Consider the following 26913-nt stretch of genomic DNA (forward strand, 5'->3'; position numbering starts at 1 on the left):
TATTTCCAAAGAGAAACAGGTACCAAAGAAGACAGATAGTCTCTAAAGGCACTTATACGCATGCTTGAGGAGGCGGGGGAGAGAGAGCTCTGAGATCCACTAATTAAAGCACTTGGAGTGTCACGTGTATCAGCATCCCCGCACTGAAAAATGGTGGCAGGGTACTTTGACTAAAGCTCATCAAACAAGCCTTACATGTGACACTGGAGTGCAGTAATTACCAGTTCTAGCAGGTTCGATTAATCGAGTCTTCTCTGATGCACTGTAAGTACAGTGTGTCACAGCAGCCTCACTGCACATGTATAGGTGCCCTAATATTTTCAGGACTCAAACTTCATAGGGTTTTTTAGGTTAAGTGCTACTCTGAGAATTTTGTCCTGATATATAGCCAATAGCTGGTGCTGTGAAAGCACTGTAAAACGCCTCTCTCAAGAGGGATTTCAAAATACTTTACATGCTGCATGTACATACACAGACAGTAAGGAACACTGAAATGCAACTGTCCTTGAGGTTAAAAGCCACATTTGTGAATGCCTACAATTTTGCAATGGCAGGCACTGAGGCACTGCAGCCCTGGAACTTTTCGACACTGTATTATGAGGCTACAATGCAATATCACAACATCATTATGCTCCAACACAAAAGCTTCTCTCTGCTGCCCCTGTGAAGCATGAGATTCAGTATTTTTATTCATGGACCCTTATTCTAATACTCTTATTCTAAATCTGACAGGGGCAAAAGGTAGAAATACTGCTGAGTACACTTGAAAGACTGCTGCACTTCCTTAGTCAAAAGACAGATCAAAGACTTTTGGGTGGGTGGAGGGGGGGAGAAAATTCTCACATCTTCTTTGATGTCATTATTTGTTGCTGGCTCTAGGAAATATTTTCATGTATTAAGTGGAATGATCAGAGCAAATATAAAATAAAGAAGAAAATCCTATTTATGAGATGTTAAAATTCTGTTTACTTTCTTGCAGAAAACACTGAAGTGCACTAAAGTCCAGATTTCCTTCTTTTTAAAGTCCATTAGCAGATTTAGCTATCTTTGATCTAATGGTAAGCCTCTTTGCACAGAAGAGATGACATAATTAATCATGTATTGCATAATAGAAACATGTTATAATTAACTATTTGCACTTCTCAGTATGCACACTACTCACGTTAATGGCCTACTTAAAAACATTCCGAAACATTTAGAAATACCCGTTCTGCACACAATCAGTCATCCTTCTGGTCAAGTGTCTTGTTTCTGATGGTTACCAGTATCAGGTACACCTGAGAAAGTAAAGGAAAAAAGTCACAAAACATCAGTGCAGAATAATTTGCTATTTGGAGAAACTTCTTAATTCCCTTAATTTGGTGTCTAGTTTGCACCTTGGAATAGAATTCAAATCCTAGTTGGATAAAGATATGGATGTTCTTGCTATACATGTTTATAATGGATCATTTGCTCTTGAGTGTTACTAAACTTTTTTACTTTAGTGATATCTTTTGGCAGTGACTTCAGCAAGGATGTATGACCTATGTGCAGTACTAAAGACTATAGTATAGATAAAAAAATATGCTTTAAAATACTGTAGACCAGGATGAAAATAAAACCATGTTCAAAGGCAAATATCCTGTTTGGCCTATTCACTTGAATTGTCCTATTTACTTGATCAGGGCTATTTCAGTCAGTAAAATATGGAAGATTAAGGCAATGGGAGTGAAGAGTGCTCAGAATCTTGAGGTTTGAGTCATACTTTCATTCCCTTAAAAAAATGGCATCAGTTATCTGAGTTTAATGCATGGGAGATCCACCTAAATTATAATTTCAATGTTTACAGAAGGTCTTTTAATGTTAGAAATTATTCAAACTGTTGATAGTATTTAACATTTGAAATAAAGATATAGGTGAAAGAGCACACTGAACAATACATTTATTCATATGATAAGTCCAGAGCTATAACCAATTAAATGTACAGTTTGAATCACAATTTGATTATAAGAACTCTAGGGCAGAGCTCAGCTCTAGGCTCAGCTGAGTTTAAATAACATCACTTTTCAGTCTAAATTTCCTGTGTATCCCATCCCAGTGTATTTTATATGTATATGTACAATGGACATCTTAATAACAATTCACAGTAGACCATACAATCCCTATTCATTGTGCAAAGTCAGTAGGTAAATCAAACAAAGAAGGAAGAGATAGAAAGAAACAGACCAGCAAACCAGTTATGATGGTGCAAACTATTTTTCATCATGCCTAATCCTGAAGTGCATTGGAAGTAGAAGACCCAGCAGAGTGCCAGTCAGATTCCTGTGTCTGTCTGATCCTTGTTGTCTTCCCCTCCAGCCTCTGCAAAAAATGAACAGGCTTTTATGTCTTTCAAATCCCATGAATGATGCCTTTCCATTCAAAATAATCCAAAAGTTGGAAAGAAGTATGACAGATCAGTTTCCTCAGCTACAAAAGTGTTTTCTTGTTAGTCCTACATTCACTTGTCCTTGTTTATGTTGGAAAACTGAGGTCAGGGATAATTAAAACATTCAGTCTTCCATTTCAAACTTCTTTATAAATATTGTTGCTGTAACATTTGCGTGTGGTTTCTGATGTTAATAAATGAAATAACTGCTCCTCCTTTATACTATTTTTTACCTTACAAAAATGCAGTCATTTTTTTCAGCATGGAATGCAATCATCCAGTGCATGGATTGCCAGTTGTTCCAGTAGAAAATTTGCCAGTGATGGGTTTCATTAGGATTCAATTGATTCTCTTTTCCTGGGTTCTAACTCCTCAACTCCTCTCTCTAAGATAGTACCAACCTTAACAGAAGCCTGGGTATCTTTACTTCAACTATATCTGATGCACCAATCCCTTTTAAGTAACTTCTCCCTATTGTGGAGTGACTTGAGAACTTCCTGTGCTGTTCAGAAGTGGCTTGGTGCTTTCATGTTACCAAATATCCTATCATAAAGTCCAGTAATACAAAGATGTCTTTAGCTGCTTGAATATGCCATGGGGGTTCAATTTGGTTTAATTCTCCCTAAACTGAAACGTTGGATTTTTTAAAACACTGCTTCATTTTAGGGAGAATTAAACCAAGTTAAACCTCTGTCATGTGTACACAAGGGTGGGGGCCCAATTCTTACCTGCCTCTTCAGTGGTGGGGTGGGGGGACACAGAGCTGCTGGTGGGATGAGCAGTCCCTGAGCTGCATGGGGGCTCCCTAGGAAGCACTTGCCCACTGGCACCTAACCTGGGCAGTCCTGGAGGGTACCGCAGCCATGGAGGGAAGCACCGGCCCTACCACAGCCACAGAGGGAAGCACTGGGCCCCCTGCACAGCTGAGGCAGGCAGGCAGAGTGGAAAAAAAGAAAAGAAAAGAAAAGATTAGGCTCACTGCTTTTTTTTCCCCCTTCAGTAGAGCCTGCCTGCATGGGCTGCTGCTGGGTCCCATAGGCCCCAAGTTGCATGAGGCCCACCAAGCCCTGAGCACGTTGGCTTCCAGCACCCCGTGCACTGTTGCACTTTGTTAGGTACGAAATTAAAACACCTCTGAGGTGTTAAAGGGGTACAAAAGGGCATTTAAGTTGCTTTAAACGCCAATTTTGTGGCATGTACAAAGGCTCTTTAAGCTATTTGCATAATGTGTCAATCTTTACCATCCCATTTTACAGCTATTTGGAAAATCTCACCATTCTGAAGATAATGAAGCTGTTCTACCACATAAATTTGGCTAAAAATCTGTGTGCAATAACTCTTCCCCAGTTTTATTTCCTTTCCGCAGTTCTTTATTTTTTCACCCCATTATTTACACTTCTTGCAACTCTTTATTGCAACCCATTATTTGCAACTCTTTCCCTATTCTCCTTTATAATGGTCTTTTGAACAATGAATTTTTCATGTTTTCTTCCTAACCAAGTTAATTCATTTGTTTTCATATCAGGTGAAAGCTGGGGGACAAGTGTAAAAAATTTTAATCCTAAAATATTTCAATAATCATGATCCATTCTGTAGTGCATGCATCCAGATATATGAGTCAACATTAAAGAAAAGTGTTTGCAAACATGATTCCTGGCAGTATTAATGATCTCATCTACAGTGACATAAGATTACCAGCATCCAGAGCTCAAGGAGGCTGAGTCTCAGAAATGTCCTGTACTTTTTAACATAAAAATACCATAAAACACATAACCATTGCTTCTGGCTGTAAAATATTCTTACATATATGTACTAAGCTGAGGAAAATTACACTTCCAAAGAGTCTGTATGATTTAGAGAGCCAAATTATCTTATACCTGTACAATGCTGTCCACATTAATTCACAAGGAAGAAAATAGTAGGAATGCATCATAGCAGGCCCATACAGCCTAAAAGGATCCTGCCAGCTGTATTCAAGCTATTTTTCATAACTTTGTTAAGTGTAAGGGAAATTACTTACGAGCTCATCCCTTTTCTTTCAACTAGAAAACCATTCTTCTATCAGTACAAAGGAATTCAGAGACACTTCAGATAATCCATAACTGAATGAAAATAGAAAAGCAGAATGAAGCACAATACTATGCTTAATAATAGCCTTTAATTATAATAATAGCTTTTAATTATTATGCTTAATAATAGCCATAATATCAACTTCCCCATTCACTCAGACTGAAGAAGGATCACATGTTGGATCTGAATTGGGCACTCCTTCATGGAGAAGTACAATGCCGACTAACAAGAAGAGAGAACTGGTAGAAAAAGCAATTCTCAAGACCTTTAGGTATTTTTGAGAAGACTCTCAAGTATAATGACAAAACAGAATTTAGTCTTTCAATAGACTGAGTGTTGTAGTACTATATTTGCCATTGTGGCAGGTATTCGTTTTGCTAATGGAAATGCGGTAGGCAGGAGATCACACTCAACCTTGCATATCCCTAAGTGAGCCCAAATCTCCAACAAAAACAGAGTTTAGGTTAGTATTTTTTTTCTGGTAGTCTGTTTATAGCATCCATTCTGCACTGGAAAATGGAGAGCATGGGAAACTGAGGAAACCACTTTTTTTGACAGCTTGACTTCACAAAATTGTTCCTCCCCTCCCCCCAAGAAACCCCCCTCTCAGAGTATCAGGATTACTTTCCCTTCTGAAATGAGTATGGCTATGCATATTTGCTGCAAGCTATTTACAATTTTTCCATGTAAATCGATGTGCTAAGTTTCTATTATGAACTGCACACACCGTGGCCTCATATAGTTAGTGGAAACAAGTTAGAAAAATACAATAATAGAAAATTATGGCTGGAAGGAACTTCAGGAGACCACTTAGTCCAACACCCTACTCAAAGCAGAACCATCCCCAACTATATAATTCCAGCCATGGCTTTGTCCAGCCGGGTCTTAAAAATCTTCAAGGATGGAGATTCTACAGCCTATCTGGGTAACCTGTTCCAGTGATTTACTGTCCTCCTAGAGAGAAAGTTCTACCTAATATCTAACCTAAACTTCCCTTGCTGCGACTTGAGACCATTGCTTCTTGTTCTGTCATTTGCCACCACTGAGAACAGTCCAGCTCCATCCTCTTTGGAATCACTGTCCAGGTAGCTGAAGGCTGCTACTGAGTCCCCCCTCAGTCTTCTCTTCTCCAGACAAAATAAGAACAGTTCCCTCAGCTTCTCCTCAGAATTCATGTGCCCCCTAACCATTTTCATTGTCCTTTGCTGCTTTCTCTGCAATTTTTCTACATCCTTTTTGTAGTGGGAGGCCCAAAACCACACAATACTCCAGATGTGGCCTCAGAGGGGAAGAATCACTTCCCTTGATCAGCTGGTAACACTTCTACCAATGCAGCTGAATACACTGTTCACCTTCTTTCCAACAAGGGAACACTATTGGCTTATATTCAGCTTATTATCCACTGTAACCCGCTGGTCCTTTTCTGCAAAGCTGATGCTTAGACAGTCGATTCCCCAGCCTGTACCAGTGCATGGGACTGTTCTGTCTTAAGTGCAGAACTTTGCACTTCTCCTTATTGAGCCACATGAGATTGCTTTTGGTCCAATCCTCCAGTTTCTCTAGGTCTCTCTGAATCCTAGCCCTATCCTCCAGAGTATCTACTAATCTCCCCAGCTTGCTGTAATCTGGAAACATCCCATCTTCCAGATCATTGATGAAGATATTGAAGAAAACCAGTCCCCAGGACTGACCTCTGGGACACTCCACTTAATACCAGCTGCCAAGTACACACAGAGCCATTGATTACTATCCTTTGAGCATGACAATACAGCCAGTTTTCTATCCATCTTACAGTCCATTCATCCAACCTATATTTCCTTAGCTTGCTTGTGAGATTGTTATAGAAGAACATGTTGAAAGTCTTGCTAAAGTCAAGATATATCATGTCCACTGCTCTCCCCACATTCACAGAGCCAGTCATTTTGTCATAAAGGGCAATCAGTTTGATCAGGTATGACTTGCCCTTGGTGAATTCATGCTGACTTTTTCTGATCATCTTGTCCGCCAAGTGCTTAGCAATGGATTCCTTGAGGACCTGGTCTATGACTGCTCCAGGGACTGAGGTGAGGTTGATTGGTCTGCACTTCCCCAGGTCCTCCTTCTTCCCTTTCTTCAAAATTGGTACTACATTTTCCCTTTTCCAGTCATCCCAGACCTCTCCTGACTGCCGTGAGTTTTCAAAGATAATGGCCAGCAGCTCTGCAATCACAGTTGCCAACTCCCTCAGGACCCTCGGGTGCATCCCATCCAACCCCATGGATTTATACATGCCAAACTTTTCAAAACAGTCCTTAACCTGTTCTCTCCCCACTGTTGGCTGCTCACTTCCTCCCCAAACTGTGTTGCCAGGTGTAGTAGTCTGGAACATGACCTTGCCTGTAAAGATTGATGTGAAAAAGACATTGAATCCTTCAGCCTTTTCCACATCATCTCTCAGTAAGTTGCCATGCCTACCCCATTCAGTAAGGAACCCACTCTTTCCCTGATCTTCCTCTTGTTGGTGACATGCTTGTAGAAACCCTTCTTGTTACCCTTCACATCCCTTGTTAGCCACAACTCTAATTTCACTTTGTTTTTTCTGATTACATCCCTGCATGGCCTACTAATACTTTATACTCCTCTGTAGGCATTTGTTCAAGTTTCCACTTCTTGTAAGCTTTCTTTTTGTGTTTTAGGTCACTGAAGAGCTCCCTGCTAAGCCAAGCTGGTCTTGGTAGTAGTTGCCATACTTACTTGTCTTCCTACACAACAGAATGGTTCTTTCCTGTGCCCTCAGTAAGATTTCTTTAAAATACAACCAGTCTCATGGACATCTTTGCTCCTCAGACTGGCCTCCCAGGAGACCTGCCTATAAGGTCCCTGAAGGATTCAAAGGCTGAAGTCCAGGATTATTCTGCTGTTTTCCTTTCTTGCTTTCTTCAAGATTCTGAACTCAATCAACTCATAGTCACTGCTGCCCAAGTTGCAATCTGCTTCTACGATCCTCACCAATTCTTTCCTGTTTGTGAATAGCAAGTTAAGAGGAGCTAGGCTCCTCTCCAACAATTGTACCCAACACTTTCCAAAAACTTCCTGGATTGCACGTGCACTGCTGTATTGCCATTCCAGCAGGTGTCTGGATGATTGAATTCCCCCATGAGAACCAGGGCTTGTGATCTAGAAACTTCTGCTAGCTATCTGAAGAAAGCCTCATCCACCTCATCATCCTGGTCTGGTGGTCTCTAGCAGTGGGACCAGAGGAAGGCTTAACTGAGACCTTGTGGGTCAAACTTCAAGGAGGGCAGGGGAGAAGGATATGGTGGTTGGGGTTTACTACAGGCCACCACATCAGGAGGAAAAGCTGGATCTGGAATTTTCCAGGCAGCTGGGGAAGGCTGTGCGTACAAAGGATGTTGTGGTCATGGGTGATATAAATTACCCTGTGGTCTATAGCAGACTCTCACTATAACATAACCATTGTTGCTCTCCCCTGACCTGAACCCAGAGACTTTCAACAAGCCTACTTCTAGTTTCATAGTAGATCCCACAAGAACAGCCCAGCCAAGACAGGCAATGAGCACAAGAAATACCCAGCTAAGAGACAGGGGCCCAGGTAGCCCTGGGATTAGGGGGGGCAGTGCATGCACCTTCAAGAGGCCTTAAATGCCTCTACACTAATGCTCTTAGTATGGGGAACAAGCAGGAGGAACTTGCCCTCCTGATAGCTAACACCAACCCAGACATAATGGGGCTCACTTAAACTTAGTGGGATCCAATGCATGACTGGGCAGTAAACATCAGGGGCTATAGACTGTACAGGAGGGATAGAACAGGGAGGAAATGTGGGGGTGTGGTGCTCTACATCAAAGAGCAATACACATCCTCACCAAACAGCACTGGGTCAGAGGAGAGGCAGACTGAAGTGCTCTGGGTCCATATACAAGGGGGGAATCGGGGAAAGGGATTTAACTGTAGAGGTTTACTACAGGCCACCCAACCAGGGGTAAGAGCTGGACATGGAATTCTCAGGTCAGATTGCAGAGGCAGTTAAGTCAAGGGTCCTCATGGGTGACCTAAACTATCTGGGCATCTGCTAGGAAGAGCAGTTAGCCAGGGCTGACTGCTCACGTAGGTTCCTAGCTGAGTTACAGGACCTCCATCTAACCCAGGAGGTGGACAGTCCCACCAGGGAAAACACCTTGTTGGACCTGGTCCTGGCCATGGGCGATGATCTGGTGAGTGCACTGTAAGTTCTCGACCACCTGGGCAATAGCGATCATCACCTACTGGAATTCACCATCCAGTGCAGGGTGTCAAAGGCCTGCAGTGAGGCAGCAGTCCTGGACTTCAGGAGGGCAGATTTCAATGAGGTAAGGAGACTAGTCAGGGAGGCACTGAGGCCCCAGAAGAGAGGCGATTTGGGAGTCCAGGAAGAGTGGTTGTTCCTTAAGGAAATGATCCTCTAAGCCCAAAGGGTGGCAATCCCCATGCAGATCAAAGGGGATAGGAGTGCTCAAAAGCCCCCCATGGCTCACCAAAAGCATCCACAAATGTCTCAAAACTAAAAAGGAGGCATACACCCAATGGAAGGGAGTGGTCATCATGAAGGAGGATTATACCTCCACTGCTCAAGACTGTAGGGGGGCTGTTAGGAAGGCTGTTAGGAAAGCTGTAGAGATGGAACTGGGACTAGAGACCTGGATCAAGGACAACAAGAAGTCCTTTTTTAAATACATAGGAGGTTGTGACAGGAGTATTGCTACTGGAGCCTTTCTGTTGGTGACTCCACCCTCCTGTTATGGGCCAACCACCTGCTTACTCTCCTGCCATGCCTTGATCTTAATTGATTGATGCAATTAGTGGGAGACTGCCCACTTTATGCACCGCGGTGCTAGCGGGTGCTATCTGTGGCTCCTTTTCCTTCCCTACACCGTAGCCCAAGCCTTGCAGATAGTGCTGATGTGGTTTTCACCTGGGCCCTGTTGCAACTTGGCCCTCTCCTTTACCTCCTTGGGGCTTCTTGCAGCCCCCTTACTCTGGGGCTTCCCCCTGCCCCCTTACTCTGGGGCTGGGGTCAATGCATCCCAAATACTGCACCCTCTCTGGCGCCAGGGTCCCCACGCTACCACAGAGTCCTTATGAGGCCTCCTCCAATCCCTAATTGCCTCACCCAGTCCTCCGGTCAAAACAGCGAACACAAAAACACAAAGCCCCTGGGCTATAATGTAAAAAACTCGACTGTCCAGCCAAACAACATTCAATCCCTACCGGGAAAACACTCCAACCCCCAGCAGCAACCAGGGACTACTCACGTAGTCAGGGTTCTCCCCTCTGTCTGCACTGGCCGAGCTCCTCCTCCCTTGGCCGCCAGAGAGGAACTCCCCTCCTAGCCTCCCACCTGGGCTTATATGGGCCAGGCCCTGCCCTTTCCTGTCAGCTGGCTCCCCAGTGGTTGTCCTGGCAACCAGCACCTGTTACTCCAGCTGCCCTGGTAACTGGCAGCTGGGCCTCCCTCTTCTTGCCACTAGGGGTCTCTCCCAAGCTGTTTTCTGCTCTCAAGCACAGGGCACCTGAGCGCTCTGTGACAGGGTAAAAAGAAGGTACCAGGTAATGTAGGGCCTCTGCAGGACATGCCAAGAAATCTGGTGGTCACACCAGATGAAAAAACTAACCTGTTTAACAATTTCTTTGCCTCCATCTTTTTGGGCAGGGACTGGGGCATACCCCTGACTGGGATCCCTGAAGGACCCAGGGGAGGCACTGCCAGGCCCAGGATCAGTGAGGACCTAGTCAGAGAACTTCTGGTGGGTATAGACGTGTTCAAGTTAGCAGGTCCTGACGATCTCCATCCCAGGGTGCTGAGGGAATTAGCAGAGGTCATTGTGGGACCCCAGCGCAGCTTTATAAGCATTCGTGGTGCTCTGGTGAGGTGCCAGAGGACTGGAAAATGGCCAGTGTGGTTCCCATTTCAAAAAAGGGAGGAAGGAGGACCCAGGAAACTACAGGCCCATTAGTCTTACCTCAGTCCTGAGGAAACTCTTTGAGAAAATTATCCAGAAGCACATCTGCGAGGAACCAACAGGGGAGATCATGCTTAGGGGCAACCAACATGGGTTCATTCGAGGCAGGTCCTGTCAGACCAATCTGGTGGCTTTCTACAACCAGGTCACAAATTCCTTGGACACAGGTGTCACGGTGGATGTAGTCTTTCTGGACTTTAGGAAGGGCTTCAACACTGTCTCACACCCCATTCTCATTAAGAAATTAGGTGAGTATGGCATCAATACCTACACAGTCAGATGGGTCGCAAATTGGTTGGAGGACTGAACCCAGAGAGTGGTGGTGGATGGGTCTTTTTCAACCTGGAGGGATGTGGGCAGTGGGCTCAGTCCTCAGGCCTGCACTGTTCAACATCTTCATCAGCAACTTGGACGAGGGGGTGAAAAGCACCTTGTTCAAATTCATGTATGACACTAAAATGTGGGGAGAAGTGGGCACACTGGAAGAGAGGGACAGGCTGCAACTAGATCTAGACAGGTTACAGGGGTGGGCGGATAAGAACAGGATGGGATTCAATACTGACAAGTTCAAGGTACCAAAATGAACATGGGCTGTCAATGTGGGGACGTGGTCAGAAAGGCTAACCGCACCTTGTCATGCATCCACAGATACATCAAGAGCAGGTCAAAGGAGGTGATCCTTCCCCTCTATGCGACACTGGTCAGGCTGCAGTTGGAGTACCGCGTCCAGTTCTGGGCGCCACACTTCAGGAGGGATGAGGACAGCATCAAGAGGGTCCAGAGGAGGGCCACTCGCATCATCGGGGGCAGCAGGACAGACCCTGTAAGCGGAGGCTACGGGACCTGAACCTGTTCAGCCTCCACAAGAGAAGGCTGAGAGGAGATCTGGTGGCCATCTACAAACTGGCTAAGGAGGACCAGCAGGCTATGAGAGAGTCCCTGTTCCCCGAGCACTAACAGGAGTGACAAGGAATAATGGCCATAGGTTGACCAAGAGTAGATTCAGACTAGACATCAGGAGGTGCTACTTTACAGTTAGGGCAGCTAGGATCTGGAACCAACTTCCAAGGGAAGTGGTGCTTGCTCCTACCCTGGGGTCTTCAAAAGGAGGCTAGATAATCACCTAGCTGGGGTCATTTGACCCCAGCATTCTTTCCTGCCCATGGCAGGGGGTCGGACTTGTTGATCTGCTCAGGTCTCTTCATGATCTGCTCAGGTTCCAATCCTACCTACTATGAAACTAGGGATCGAGGAGAACACCACCTAGTTTAAAGCCCTCCGCAATAGGTTAGTGAGCCTGTCTGTGAAGATGTTCTTCCATCTCTTTGTTAGGTGGATCCCTGTTGTTTGACCGCAGTCTTTCACTGTGGTAACTAATTTTCTTTCAGGTAAGAAACAGTTTTGTATATGAAAAAAGAAACCTGCTTTAGAATAGTAGGTGCCAAAACCTGGTTTCATCAAAATGAATGGAAAATTTGTCATTCATTGACTTCAATACAATACATGTGAGATTTGGTCATAGTGGCTGCTTACAGATATTAAAAAAAAAAAAAAAAAACACAAAAAATTGGCCCTTTAAACTTTGCATGCTCCCACACTGGGTGCAGTGCATGCCCAGAAGAGATATTGTGTTGGTTAGACATAATTTGCCCAACATCTGTATAGATTGGGGGCTTTAATGGGGCTTTTTGGGTACTTTATAGGCCTGTGCGAAGCGGAAAGTATTCGCTTTGGATTCAGCGATTTGGTGATTTGAATCGCTGTCCTGATTCAATTTAGCTAAGTCCAAATCCAAAAATATTTGGTGCTGAATCTTATTCAACCATAAACTATGCAGGCAGGCAGTGCTGGCTGGAGCAGCTTGGGGAGCAGATGGATGAGCCTCAGCTTGAGCCGACAGCCCCAAGAGAAGCCGTGGCTCACTGGCTGCTCCCCCAGCTGTCCCTCGCTGGGGCAAGGCAGGCAGTGCTGGCAGCCCTGGGAGAAGTGGCAGGGGCTGAGGGAATGATCGGGAGCTGAGGGAACTGAGGGGAATGATTGGGGGCTGGGGGAATGAACAGGGTCTTCCCCTCAGCTCCCGGTTTGATTCCCCAGCTTGTAGTTCGATCCCCCAGCTCCCAAATCATCCCCTCCAGCTCCCCGATCATTCCCCCAGCTCCCACAGCTTCTCTTGGGGCTGCCAGCGCTGCTTGCTTCATCCTGGCAGGGAGGCAGCTGGGGGAGCCCCAGCTTGAGCCAGCAGCCCTGAAAGAAGCCATGGGGGATGAGGTAATGAACAGGGGCTTCTCCCCAGCTCCCAGTTCAATCCAGCTTCCCAGTCATTCCCCTGAGCCCCCACAACTTCTCCTGGGGCTGCCGGCTCAAGCCAGGCTCGTCCGGCTGCTCCCCCAGCTACTTCCACCAGCACTGCCTACTGTCTGCCTGTCTCTGAATTGATTCGGAGGCTTCTGATTCAATTCGGAGATATTAATGGGTATCCCAATTCGATTTAGATTTGGAGATTCAGCCGTCAAATCAGGCCAAATCTCCTCCAAATTGAACTGGCTACCGAAGCTTTGCACAGGCCTAGTGTTTTTATCTAATAGCTGACTGAACCGGCTTTAGATAAAAGCACAAAAAGCCCACTAAAACACCCAATCTATACAGACTCTGAAGAGCTGGGTCCAACTAACATGCTGCTTCTTTTGGTAAAGCACTTTTTTTCCCATGTCTGTCAGAAGCCTGTGATTCCATTACACATCTCACAGTTGACCTACTCTCTGGGTTGAGAAGTGGAGCATGACTTCAGCAAAGCTGGCTAGAAGAATTGGGCCAAACTGTATTCACTGCTAGAGTCGTGTGTGTGAAACTCAGCTGAAGTTAGTAAATGAACCATTGTATTATATCAAACAATTACATGAATCAGATTACAGCCTGTAAAATGGAATTACCTTTAAACATTTGTTTTGATCCATTCCCTGGTACTTATCAGATTTAAATTTTTGGCAGCCATAGTCATTGTTTTCCCCACTAAAAATCCACTCTGAATTACTTCAAGATTATACTTTTATCTTATCGCTATGCACAGAAAACCAAAAATTCCTTGATAACTGTAATCTACATATGAGCTGCCTGTAGGATTGAAAGATTACCTCTCCCTTGAAATCATATCCTATTTGGGTATGGCTTAGGCTATCTCAAAAAACTGCATTTCCATTTCATACTTTCTATTCCAATTTGTAATGTAACCATTTTTTCAAGACCAGCAAAATAATACAGACTTCAATATTTCTGAAGTAATATGGAAATTCTACTAGATCACTCACTTATGGAATGAAATAGTGCAGAGGTAACCTTTGCAATTTGTCTCTTGGTTCACTATCAAGCTGGTTCTTGAATAGTGGAGCTTATCAGATAGGAGCAGATTCCACTATTCATCCCCAAACTGTGCCTAACAGCTGGTACTATGGAGTGGGCAGGCAGAAAATTGAGTGACTCTTGTAGGCTGTGAACAGATGTAACTTTAAACCATTTAGAAAGAGAAGGAGACTGGAAATGTACTTCATCTGTTCCAAATTAACTATTACTTACTGTAGTGGTATAAGTGAGCTAAACTATTGTAACTTTAACATTGAATGAAACAAGATTATAGTTATAATGGTTTTCACTTTATGCTGATATAATTATCTGTGTCCATTTTCTTAATATTAACTTTTCAGCTGACTCCCAGTAGATTTGAAGAAGATGCCTTACCTGTGTCCATTTTCTTAATATTAACTTTTCAGCTGACTCCCAGTAGATTTGAAGAAGATGCCTAAAAGCATGCCTCTTTTTTAGTTTTACCTACTACCTACTTCCTGGTTTTCCATTTATTGCTCCAGGTCCTTTAAAGAGTGGCTATTATTGGACCAGGCAGGATAGTGAAGAACAATTTTATAGTTATCATGTAAAACCTCTTATTCCTAGGCAGATGTCAGGCAAGTTTTCTCCCTTGTTCCCTCAGTGTCAGTGGAGGATTTCATTGTGAAATGATACATTTAATACATAATTAGTGATATCCTAATCTCATGCTATGGTAGATAGCATGTTATTTGTCTGTTAGCCTTGTGCTTCATACCTTACTATGCAGCCAAAATATGAAGAAGTAGCTTGAATAGGTAGCTTAAACATGTGCATATTTTTATGCACTTGTGCACTCTATGACTTGTTGCCAAGATGGGTACTCCTAAAATTAGACTTCCAAGAAATCTATCTCATCGGGTGAAGGCAAGAGAAGAGTACGGAACAGGAATGAGACAATGTCCCATTGAGTACTGAGGATATGAATTTATTTTTCATTTCAACTAGTCACAAAGAAATCATCAGGAACCCAAAGTAAAATTAGTCATGAGTTTTAACATTGGCGAGCTCTCAGTACTATGTACTTATTGCATGTTCCAACAATCTGCAGTTAGTCCAAGCTAATAATCACAGGGAACATAGATAAACATGACTTACGCTATTTCTCATAAGTGTAAATGAAACAGAACACAAAAATAAAAAATACCTAAAGTATAAACACATCTGCTTTTCCAGCAGCCACATCTGACTCTTCCAGCAATTTTTCATTTTGTGTTCTCTTTAACTTTCTTTCTATTCAGTTTTTAGAAAGCTTAATACAGTAACATGAATGTATTCATCAGTTCAACCATTACACATCCAGGAATTCTTAGTAGCTATATAAACAGTTTTAAGTTACAGACAGCTCGTTCCAAGAATATACCTCTTCTAAGAAAGTAGCCACCCACTTAAAGTCTGGGAAACAAAAATGGCACTAGAAAATAGAACTCAGTGAACAATTTCACTTGCATAAACATCAGCTAGAAAAGCAGAAGGGAACAGAAATGAAACTCAGACCTGTTTTGCAGTGCTTGAAAGGGCAAATATTATCTGCCCGTCCTAAGATATTTGACCAAATTAGCTATAAATCAAGAACAATTTTAAAACATTCTAGAGACCCTCCTTTATAATACTGCAACCTTGAGAATTCCTGAGATTCTTCAACTGCTGGATATTAGTGTTATATAGAGGAAACTGAGTACCAAGTAGAAAATCATAGGAACATAGGGGCCTCCCAACCTATCGAGTCCTGTGAATGTAGGGAAACATTTGTCTCCAAATCCCCCAAGAGTCTTTGCCAATCTGACCTGTGTAAAGATTCTTTCCTAACCCCAAATCTGATGACTGGTTAAGCCCACGACTCAGCCACCCAAGAGGGTCTATGTACCATTAAGAGCACCAGAGCATCCCAGCCAAATGTCCATCTCTAGTCATACTCAGAGTCCAATGATTCAGAAGAAGGTGAAAAAATACCAATGAAAATAGACCAACTCCCTCTCTGCCACAAAAAAACCCCCAAACAAAACCAAACAAACTATGTACCAAAATGCAAAATAATTTATGGAGGAAAATAAAAAAATTTCTGGGCTACACTGACAACCAACAGTATTCATTAAATATAGCATTACTATAGAGCTCACACATACAAAAGCATTTGTTCTTTCTGTGTTTTTATTAAAATCATTCCACCAGCTATCTCAGTACTACAATGGGCTTTGTGCATCTGCAAGCTCATATAACCAAATGTGACAGACAAAGTTGATCATATCCAGAAGTGGATGCAGGATTTTACAAAGCAGGGTGTGGCAGTAGTGACCAGTACTGCTGGGGTGTCTGCACCCTGGCTCCCAGCCTCCTCCCCCACTCACCAGGGTGCGCAGATCATGTCATTGGACCAGCAGATAAAAGTTACCTCTCCTTCCCCTCCCTGCTCAAAGGCAAGTCCTCTCCCTTCCCACTTCCCTGCTGCTGCTGCTGCCATCCCTCCAGTGAGCTACTCCAGATAGGCAACCAGGGGGCTATGTTAAGCCCTGGACAGCAGAAGCAGCAGCAGCAGGCACACAGGTTCTCCCTCCCTGTGCCTGCTTCTGGGCTGGCAAGGAATATGTGGAGGTCCAAGCATCAAATGGGAACCCACATACCACTGCCGCTGTCCTGAGCACAGGATTTGTGCAGCCTGGCTCAGCTCCCTGCATCCCCAGGACAGTGGGGACAGCTGTAGTAGCAGGGAAGGAAGAGGAAGTGGAAGGGATGCACCTCTGAGCATGGAGGGGAAGGTAGGAAGGAGAGTTGTACCTTCTTTTGGAACTTAAAAAGGTCCCTACTGTTACTTCTACCATATGGTCAGAAATGGATTTGCAGCCATACCACTGCACCCCCTCTGGACCTGTCTCAAATCGTATCATCCTGTAGTAGTTGACCTAACAGAAAATAAAGGACTTACACTTCAACTTATGGAAGATTTCCATTTTTTCAGAGTCAAGATCTGTGTGCACGTGCATGTTTTTAGTGCATGTGCGCGTGGATTCATTCTATCGCCTTTGTTCTCATCCTTCCAGCTGTGCCCCCTACCCCCCCCCCAAAAAATACATATATATAAATCTTCCAGACCATCTTCCAACATGAAAATATTACATTGCCTTCACTAAGCAAAGCAGAATTGGTGGCAAGCTTACTCTGTGTCACATATTTGCATTAATGAGAATAAAAGAAAAGAGTTGACAGTACATTGGATCAGAGCCCCTTCAGCTGACAAAGTCGCACATCCTCCATTAATACCTTTTAGAAATAGTATTTCAGTATTTTCTTGAGCTTCAAATCTCTTGGTAACCATAAATTTATCAGTTTATTTTTTTTCTGACTCAGTGTAACCATTTAAGATAAAGGTATCAAATCTGCTTTAAATAAATAACAAAACTCCCATTGATTTTAATGTAATGCAGCCATCCCAAGGCCAAAACTTTTTGTTTTGCAGTTGTATTGTATACTACCAGTATTACACACCACACTTTTTATTCAGTGAATTATGCTTCATTTCAGGAGCCAAGGTGCCTTGTTGTGATCTCACACCAGTGAGAATCAGTAGTGATTTCACCAACGTCAGTGGAATTACACTGCTGTAAAACTATATAATTTTTTTCAGAATAAACTCTAGTTTCTGCAGGACATTGTATTGGGACACAACACTATTGTAAGACTCTATCTATACTACACTGGCCTAAGAAACCATGTTTTCATTTAAAATAGTTTGAGGAAAGGGTACTGTGATTTAAAGGCTTATAAAAACAGTTACCAAGATTAAATTAATAAGATTAAAGAGATTTCCTGTGCATTAAGTAGGCCATTACCAATTTAACTCATTCTTGGTGCGTGTTGTCCAGTTCTCCACTAATTTTATAGTAATAGACCTCATCCTAGCTACAAGCAAACAGTGGCAACTCTTTCTTTGAGAGAGGTAAATGAAAAATCTTATCTGGCAAATTCTGGTGTATTCATTCATACATGTGTTATTTGGAGATTGTTCAGCTTTTCACATCCTGAAGACATTATAGACCAATTTTCAACAATTATTTTATGGTGTAATGAAATGTGTCCTACAGCCAGATACGCAACAGCATTAAAATCATTCACTGATTAAAGGAAGAAGCATCTACCTGACTCACATGAATGTTGGTGTAATTGGAGTTGTACGTATGGAGGGAGGTGTCATCGGTTGTGATCTTGAGGTACAGATGTTAAAAAAAGGGATTTATTTTAGCAGTTGATTTCTCATTACAAGTAGCTAAGCTTTCTTTTCACAAACAAGAGATTTGACTATCAGTCCAAATCTGGTCCTTTGACATTAGATTTTCTGTACTCTGCTAGGCAAATATACTATTTACATAGGACCACATAGCCCCATAGCCCTTACCTTCACATCCCCATTCTTCATTCATTTCTATTTAATTTGGCCCTTTTTTGTTTTGCTTTTGTATTTTTACTCAGGTGCAAGCACTTTGTATCCTAATGGAATTGAAGGTTCAGTAGTAAATTCATTAAATGCCAGAAGATCCATGACTCCACCCATAAAATCCCAAGAAGTAAAACCTGCAAAGATAAGGTTTTAAATGCTGATCAGCTGCCCCTCTGAATACCAGGTGCAGACCCTTAGCTTGCTTTTCTGACTAACTTGCTTATTTAAAAGCTAGTTAATACTGGAACTATTTTTTTATTTATTTTCTTTACAGCGACTGGGCTAAAGCCTGCCTTCTCTTACATCTATGTAAAACCACAAGTGTAAATAAAAGGGAAAAGCACTCAAATTCTGCTTTCAGTCCCATCAGCATAGTCCCATTGAGACCAGACTAGCATCAAAGTGAAGGAAGGACAAAATTAGCCTATCATAATTCTGAAAATATTTCTCTTTCTTTTCCTCAGATCAAAATGCAGACTATATTTCAGTGGCTTGAATGTAGGCCACACTGTATAGCCTGTTGTAGTGCTTTTTAGAGACACTGGGCTGCCTTCAGCTCTTCCCCTACCTCTTCCTCCAACTCCTGCTGTACATTTGAACTTAGAAAAAGCATTTCCTTCTCTTCAGATGCCTTTATTTTGCAGCTGACATACAATATCAGGAACATGAACATCTGCCATCCTAACAGATTGTATTAGATCTTTTACAGCCCGTATAATGAAGTGCTGTTCACTCATTAACAGGAAAGGACAAAATCATTTTAAAATGTTTCCATTAATGCTTCTCAGCATTGTCTCTGACAGCAGGGAGGAGAAAATAGTGTCCTACCTTGTAGGTTTTCAAATGTGGAGCTGCTTTGGCTTTGCAGTCCAATGACATTCAGCCTGCTCAGCCATTTCCTTGCAGGGTTTTTTGGGAGGAGGGGGCAGAGCAAGGAGAAGGAGAAGCAGGGGCAAGGGAGGGAAGACTATGAGGAGCTATGGGTTGTAATACAGTCAGAAAACTCCATTTTGTCCCCTTCTCCTCCCAACTCTTTGATTTTCTTCCATCTGAAGGGATCAGGGAAGGATTTGTTTAACCTTGGACTAGATCGAATTGAAGTGTTGCTGACTGATGGAACAAAAATGCTGAGGTTCTGAGCCAATGTGTCTTTACCTGAAGGTACCATAAGAAGGAAAAATTAAATGCCAAAGTACAAAATGGAGACTATCTGGCAAGACAGTAGAATGACAGACAAAGAGATGCAAAAAACTAGAACTCTTGGTGCCAGAACAATACCTTTTATTAGACCAAATTTGGCATCAGCCATGTTTCAGGAGTGTACTTGGTAGCTGTGTTGGTCTGAGACAAAAAGACATACAAAAAACTATAACTCTTGGTTCCAAAATTATACCTTTTATTAGATCAACTGGAAAATCACAAGAAAATTGTCCTTTTATGCAAGCTTTCGGGATAAAAGTCCCTTCATCAGGTTCTGGGAAAAGTATAGATGGTACACATGGAAGAGCTGAGAGTTAGAGTAGTTCATACGTTACATGTGAGTCAATAATTACTGCTGCAATAAAAAAATCTATTCTGGCAAATCTATTTTAGGATGTCATATATAAGATATGAGAGGTAATCATTCCGCTTTAACAGCACTGCTGAAATTCCAGCTAGAATACCATGCCTGGTTTTGGTCACCACACTTTCAAAGGAATATAAAGAGACCAGAGAGAGGCCAGAGGACAGCAACAAGAATAGTAAAAGGTTCAGAACATTTGACCTGGAGGGAAGTCAACAGAACTGGTTTTTAATGTAGAGAAGGGAATAACTTCCCACCATCTAAAAGGCTATGATAAAAGTGACGGTGACCGGTTGATACTCTTGCCTACTGGAGAATGACTAGATGAATCAACTTAATTTGCAGTGAAAAAGGTTTAGCTTTGATGTTAAGAAAATCTTTCTAACTGTTAGGATGATGAAATACTGAAACAAGCTAATTAGGGAGGTAATGAAATTACCTTGATACACACTTGATAATCTCTTTGTGGTAGCTTTCAAACGTCCATTCCACAAGCCTATCACAATTTTAAAACAATTATATAAAACTGTGTGTGTCTACAATGTTAAACAATCAACCAATTTATAGGAGCAATATCATTAACTGCTACACCAGCTCACCTTCACAGCACCACCTGTCATGTACAGTATTACTTTTTTTATGAGAGAGAGCCAGAACTTCAGCTGCACTAAGTTTAACAATCATAGCAGGTAAGTTAAACAGGGAAGAAAGATTGCTTTATGCCACGTTCCTGTTACCCTGATCCTAGACTGGCCAGTGTCCCACAGTCTCTGGTATAGCTTAGAGGGTCCCTAAATGCCTGTTCTGGTTTATACTGACTGCAGAGGTCTCTTGAAGATTCCTGAGCAAGCTAATGATACGGCATCCGATAATGTCTTCTTCTCCATCCTAGCCTCTTCTGCTTCTATCCGGCACCTGGGCTTCATTCATGGTGGCTTATGTTGTTCTTATCTTTTGCTTTAAAGATGCTTTGTGCTATTGGGATGATATAAAATGAGCCAAGTGTTTCATATATTCTCAGACATCACTTTCTGCCATGTCAACACACCAATCATTAAAAAAAAAAAATTAAAAGCTTTTCTGCTTTTTTTTTAAGAAGCAACAAAAGGTCCCACTAGACTCCTCTTTGCTATGAAGAGACAAAACTTTCAATGAGTCTAAATGACTTAAGTGCTTTTGATAGTGTGGTGATGACATAATATTTGGTGACATATTTGTAGTATGCTCTCCCATAAATAAGAGAGCAATTAATATGATTTCCAGTCATCTCCTTGCCTTCAATTAAAATAAAAGGTTTAGGGCATGGTTTGAAAGTATTCTTTTTTTCTAGGTTTCCTCACAAATACTATGTTACACTTGTCTCTTGATCAAAAAGTAACATTACGATCTCCCTCTGATGGTAAACTTTGGTATTTACAAAAGAAAAACCTTTCAAGTGAGTTTGTAATCTTCACCCAGCATTTTCCTGGTCTAGTAAGTAATAAGTAATTATAGTTTTAGAAACAGAATCTTCTTGAGAATTAATTCAATTTTGTATTTGAATATTCAACCCTGATACCTGTGTATGTACATGCATACACACACACACACACACACACACACACACACACACACACGCATTAATGAGTTGGTGCACTCTTTTAACCTTATAAGGAAACGTGATTTCCACTCCAGTCGGTTTACAGTCTAGTCCAAATGCAAGCAAAGCAGTTCAGGTATATATATATATACACAGAAAAGAATACCTATCACATAGCAACATAATGTGTTGCTAGTGTATATATTCGTTACAGATCTACGCACTCACAGTGGGTCAGGCTCCTGCCTTTGCCAAATTCAGCTCAGCATGGAAGGTATGGCTTCCTTATCTTCAATGTACCTGTAGTCTAACTTACATTAAAACAAGTTAAAAGCTTCTCTAATTCTTTATGGATGGATCCTCAAAAGTATTTAGGTGCCTAGTCTGTATTTGGGTACTTAAATCTTACTGAATGGCATTTAAGTAGAAGTTGGCAATGCATACTTTTGTGGATCTGTGCCAAAAGGATCAAACACAGCTGTAAACTGACACCACAAAGCAAAGGTCTTTTCTGCCTCTAACATTCACATTGAAGTGGATTGCTTGTGTAGAAACCAGTTTCCTGGTACCATGCTTGATGGGAGTAATCTTTCCTTCTCCAATTAATTCCTGGTCAAGAAAAAATGGAGATTGGTCTCCTTCTATCATTCAGATGACAGAGAAAGGTTGGAATTGGGCCAGAGAGCATGCATTTTACTCAAGGTGTGGGGAGAACATGTACAACTGAGAATACAGATGAAGGAAGCCAAGAACAAATTTTGCTTTGGTTTCACTATTACATGGTAGTTATTGCATGATTGCAGAATTTCCACATTTTTGTGATTTGATTCTCATTTGGCAAATATGTCAGTGACTATTCTACCACTTTTGTTGGCTTACCCAGAAAATACCACCAAAAGTTTTCAGCATTTTCATAGAATCATAGAAGTTAGGGTTGGAAGGGATTTCCAGAGGTAATCTAGTCCAGCTCCCTACCTGAGGTACTATCATCCCTATCCAAACCATCTGATACAAACCATAATCTAAAGTCTACATAAGACTGCCATCAACTCTGACACAACAGATCTAACACGCTAACCTTGTACAGGTAAAGCAGGGGAGCCATAGCAGCCAAAGTCCTGCTTCTGTGAAATGTTGTCAATATATGCTCAATAGACCCTGGATAGAAGGCGATGCCCCTGTGACAGGAGGCAAGCCTGGGGATGAGTTGGCCTGCCCATCTGTTCCTATAGGGCAGTACGCACAGTCTTTCCTGCCATGACTTTGCTGTTCCCATAACTGGTGGAAAATGCAGGGGACTACTCATTACAGGCCCCGATGCCAGTGGACACTATCCACTGCTCCAGACCTCCCCTACATAGTGACCCATGCCTCTCAGATGACATCATAATTTCTTACTATACTATACACTTGGCCTAAAGCCTGACCAAGCTTAGCCCTCATTGTCAGGTGTTTTTCACACACACATTCACACCACCCTCCTCCCACAGGGTCTCTTTCTCACATTGAGAACTTGTTCCGCCCTGCTCTCTCTTGGAGTGGCTCCCGTAGACCTTGGGGCTTTATCCAGATCATGTCTTGGGTGGCAGACTTAAAGTCTGTTGGGCCTCTCCTGTGCCCCTCACCTGGGTAATGGCCAGCCAAGTTCCCAACTCAGGCCAAGCTTGCCTTGGCTCCTTTCACGGCAACTCTACATAAACATATACAAACACACACTGGGCCCCTGGCCCCACATATTGGGCTCCCAGCCCTCAGTTCCCCTGTCACTAGAGCTCCACACTGCCACCTCACTGGGGCTAACTATATGCCCCTTCATGGGCTTGGTGTCTTACACCCCCAGGGTCTCAGATGCCTTTCCTTCAGCATGCCTGGCACCATAGTGTGTATATTCTCCACTGTATAGTGGAGGCTGCAGTTTTAAGGTGCCCCTACCCACTTTTCACCAGGGCAGTAACTGACCTGGCATTTCCTGAAGGCAACGCCACCACTAGGAACCCCAGCAGGCCACCCTTCCCCTTCAGGATGCAGTTTCAAGTCATACCCAAGACCAGGAGCCTCCAAACCATCCCCCAGAGCTCCTGCCTTTTCCTCCAAGGTATTCCAGGAGCAGCTCAGACTGATGTTGCCTCCTTGGCTGCTCCACCCAGACTGCTGCCTTTCTTGTAGAACAGTGAAAGAATGCATGCACCATATGACAAAATGTGAGAAGTTTCTAGAGGGTTTGAACTCTCAACCTTGATGAAAGCATGACCTACTTTTAAGATCTGGGCATGTGCAGTGTATAATGGTAATGCAACTGTTTAGCAATGTTAATATGTTAATCAATAAGGCAGTTACGATAATGCTGCTTGTATTGAGTTGAAATAGATCTAATTGATTGGTTCTTTTAAGTACTGCCCGGGTCTGAATTTGATTGGGTATTGTGCAAAGGGCAATGATTGGACCATTGGGTGAGTGACAGGTGGTGTGATTAGAAGGCTATAAATCCTGTCCAGAGCAACCAACAGGGGTTCTGGGGGCTCAGGCTCAGCCTTGCTCTCATCCATTGCAGAGATGTCTGCCATGGATAGCTCTGTTGTTGAGGTTGTGGACACTCAGACTCCCACTGTCAGTGAGGTGGAGAAGTTTGAGGAGTGGCTGGAGCCACATCTTAGACAGAAGCGTGCCTGGTTTTAGTAAGGGATGTGACCTTCTGCAAAGATGGAGATTCTGTGCTACTGCTGGGTGACATGCATCTCAGAGAGGAAATGGGCTGAGAAGGCAGCAAGAAAGCTATGCTTTGGTGCATGTTAGCATGTGTCAGGAGCTTGTCTAACAAGGCAAAGGAAGAGGTTGCCTTGAAGGAGAGCCTGAGCCAGAGGTTGGCGGACATAGACTTAGATAAGGCTGTCGAACTTGAGTATCTGCAAAGTGAGATTGACGCTTTTCAGGCTAGTTGTATGAAGGATGCTCAAGACATTTGCAGTTTGAGGGAGGATTTGAAAGCCAGACAGAAGCAGCTCAGGTTGGAAACGTGTGACAGGAAGAGGTGAAAGCAGGAGGCTTCTGATTTAAATCTGTGGGCACTGACAGTTATACAGCTCCCCACTGTAACTCATGGTGCTGTTGGGTCCTCAGGATTGGGAGATGAGCTGCAGTTTACAGTGGCTGTGTCTTTGCAGCCAGTCTCTCCCTAGCCCTGTCCCTTCTGCTTCCAAGCCCAAGTGCTGTCTTCAGAATGGGAGGAGGGAAAGGGTACCGAGGGAGCTTGTTCTGGGGGTTGCCCAGCTAGTGCTGAAGGGTGGGGTGGGAGTATTGGAGCTCCAAGGAGGCTTCTCTCCAATCCACCCACCCCATCCTCCAGCACCACTTGGGCAACCCCTAGAAGAAGCTCCCTCGGCTCCCTTCTTTCCCTCTCATTTTGAAGACAGCATGGGGAGCAGAGCTCAGCTGCATCAGCCAAGCCCCGCTCCTGGCCGCACTGACAGACATTAATGAAGGCATTCTGCTTTGGAGCACCTTCATCCAAACCCTTCTATAATGAGTTCAGACTGTCACACAATTGGCCATTTTTAAAGCTCTCTTCAAGCATGCAGTTCTGTCAGTACAAGGCTGTAAAGTGTTTTCAGTGGCCAGTTGCATGACAAACTGTCACATCTGCCAGCAGCCACTGTCACATCACTCTGTGATCTACCAACACTCCCAAATCCCTTCCATAGTACTGCCCTCCAGGTAGGTGTCATTCTTTTTATATCTGTTTTTTTATTATTATTATTCCTTCTGAAGTGTAGCACCTTGCATTTGTTATCATGGTTCATTTGTGAAGAGGAGCTAAAGAGTAGAAAGGTTGTGGCAGTGCTAGGTGTCCAAAAGCACTTGCTTGGATGAGTTAAAAGAGTCCTATGGGACACTGAAGCATCCTTATTGTTACCTGCAGGATCTCTTATCCCACTGCTACCCGCCTCTTCACATATCTCAGTAGAACCAAGACCTAATAAATAAGAATAAGAAATTCAAACAAAAGCTCAGAACAACAAATACTCTGATGAATATCACCTATGAATATTTTACAAATAGTTAACATGGACATGCAAAGAAGTGATGAATAATTCCTGATATATTCACAAAGAGAAAAAAATAAGTTCTTAATGGGGGCAAGTAAGAGGCTAAATTGGATGGATTTTTTTTTTGTAAGGTCTACTTTGATGATGGGTAAAATTTAAAAGCTCCTAAGCAACTTGCAACTGTAAGTCCGATTGGGTCTCAGTGAGACTTAGGCCCTAAGTGCCCAAGAAGCTTTGGAAAATTGGGTTTAGATTCCTCTGTCATGTAACAAGGAACCCTAACCCTCTTATTGGGAGGAGAGGACCAGGAAAGAAAAATCAGTGAGGCCCCTTTAAAACCAGAACATTTGTAGCCCAAAAGGGAGGGAGATTTTTAGTAGCAGAGATAATCCTTGCCAGAGTGAGTGGAGTGGTAGAAGTCCCAGCTGCCAGAAGAGAAACCATGCTGAAGGTAAGAGCAGGGTTTGGAATAGAGGGGGATTTGGGTGGACAGCCCCCCCCACCCCCCGCATAAGAGATGAGAGTCCCCAGCCCACCTTGCACCTTTCTAAGCAGTTAAGGTGGTGCCAGTGGCAGCGGTGGCAGTGTCTCCATCTGGCTTCCAGATGCCATCACTGCAAACCCCCAAACCTCCTGCCCACCCCAAGAGTTGGAGTGTAATTTGAACTCTGGGTAAGAGCAGAGACCTCCTGAGGCAAAGCAACTGGCTTTGGTCTAGGGACTTATCCCTGCAGAGCCCAGTTTGCAAATAGCTGGTTGCAGAACCCATCAATGAGAGGCAATGGGGAGAGTAGCAGCACTTGGGCCAGGTGAATAGGAAGCCCAGTCAGCTGATCAAAGGGGGAGGGGCTGACTGGGATATAAAACTCTCCTCCAGTCCAACAGACTGGCCCCAGTGGCAGAGAAAGGGGGAATTCTCCAGGGAGGCAAGGATGAATGCAAGTCCAGCAAGAAGGGCTTCAGCTCCTCTGCTGGTGGAGGCAGAGTGAGTGCATGCACTGTGAACTTTTTATTTTAACCCAGAAGGGATCCTGGGGAATGAGTGTACGCAGAAGATGGAGGACTCTTATGCTATCTGCTAGCACCTGATAGATTGGGGTAGCTGTGTAGGCCTGTGGCTTATTTTCTGTGTGTGTGTGTGTGTGTGTGGTTGCTCCTAGGAAAGGAAGATAGGCAGAATCCTCAGCCAGGCTGGGGCCTGGGAGGAGGCCAAAGCCCAGACAGGCCAGGGGCCTAAAATAAAGCAACGCAGGTGGGAGCATGACCTGGGGCTGAAGTCCTAGTCATAGGCAGAGAAGGTAAGGGAAAGAGGAGGGTAGATCCCCACATAAACTAGCCAGACCTGTAGCCTGCGGACAAGTAGGGGGGGAAGCAAAGCACCCACAGCTGGGCTCCAATTACCCAAAGCAGCCTCTAAGATAGCATATTACTTCCAACATCG

At 43.4% G+C, this 26913-nt stretch overlaps 1 long non-coding RNA gene across 2 annotated transcripts in view; it reads right to left on the bottom strand.

The window, feature by feature from the left end:
- Window positions 1–327: 327 nt before the first annotated feature.
- The window catches only part of LOC149873124 (uncharacterized), a 65953-nt gene continuing 39367 nt past the window's right edge, over window positions 328–26913 (bottom strand). The window contains exons 2-5 of one of the 2 annotated variants that reach the window (XR_016439839.1): window positions 4428–4509; window positions 3136–3330; window positions 2206–2340; window positions 328–1277 (exon numbers count right to left, since the gene is read on the bottom strand). This is a non-coding gene — a long non-coding RNA (uncharacterized LOC149873124). The remainder of the gene's footprint in view (window positions 1278–2205; window positions 2341–3135; window positions 3331–4427; window positions 4510–26913) is intronic. The other variant, XR_016439840.1, reaches the window with a different exon arrangement.

The sequence above is a fragment of the Crocodylus siamensis genome, chromosome 1 (genome assembly GCF_052110815.1).
Source record: "Crocodylus siamensis isolate JL-2025a chromosome 1, ASM5211081v1, whole genome shotgun sequence".
NCBI classification, from domain to species: domain Eukaryota; kingdom Metazoa; phylum Chordata; order Crocodylia; family Crocodylidae; genus Crocodylus; species Crocodylus siamensis.